Raw genomic sequence first — 765 nt, 5'->3', positions numbered from 1 at the left:
AAGGTAAGTTCAGCAATACTAATTAGTGAATAATTTTTTTTATATGGTTACCTTAATCATGTAAGAGCTAATTCAGTCATTGTCATTTAATAAAACTCAAAAATGTTATTCTGAAAGGATTTTCTCTAGGCATTATGAATATAACACAGGTTTTATGCTGTTACACCCTGTCAAAGTTGCTAATGTAATTTGATATGAAAGGCAAGATTCCATGATAAGTGTTTGAAATATTTCATTTTTTCCTTTTGCTGCTTTTGTGGCTGCTTAACATGAAATTTACTGCATGTTGTTTAGACATGAGACGTGTACACCCTTTGTTAAAAGGTTTGCAGTAATGAAGAAAAAAATTTACCCCCCCAAAAAAAAAAATATTGATAATGTGTTATACAAATTTTGAGTTATTTATTGTGCTTGGTTTTTACCCTTTTCACTGTTCAAACATAGGGAAAGAAACTCCACTTGCAAAAAGATTGCATGCAGACGTGACATGATATTCATCAAGCTTGCCCTCTCTCATTTTGCATTGCCAGCAACATTTTGAGATAGTGCTTGATATGTTGCTTTCATTAATGTTGGTAGCTGTGCAGCCTTTGTTGCAAGCTTCCATGTCTGCTTGATTGTTGCCCTTTCTAGTCAATGAATCTCATTACCATAAAGAAAAAATTATCCATCTTTCAATTTTTTTTGTTTCAAGAGCAAAAAATTTTCAGACAAAATATCCTTTCTTCCTTTGCAAGACAGAGAGCAGAATATGTATTCTAATCA

At 32.2% G+C, this 765-nt stretch overlaps 1 protein-coding gene across 1 annotated transcript in view; it reads left to right on the top strand.

Moving 5' to 3' along the window:
* Positions 1–765, top strand: part of LOC119585868 (serine/threonine-protein kinase OSR1-like) — a gene marked incomplete in the record, with an annotated part of 62,819 nt that overhangs the window by 47,306 nt on the left and 14,748 nt on the right.

The sequence above is a fragment of the Penaeus monodon genome, chromosome 20 (assembly GCF_015228065.2).
Source record: "Penaeus monodon isolate SGIC_2016 chromosome 20, NSTDA_Pmon_1, whole genome shotgun sequence".
Lineage (NCBI taxonomy): Eukaryota > Metazoa > Arthropoda > Malacostraca > Decapoda > Penaeidae > Penaeus > Penaeus monodon.
Note: the sequence above shows the minus strand (reverse complement) of the source record. Positions and strands in the feature narration are given on the sequence as shown.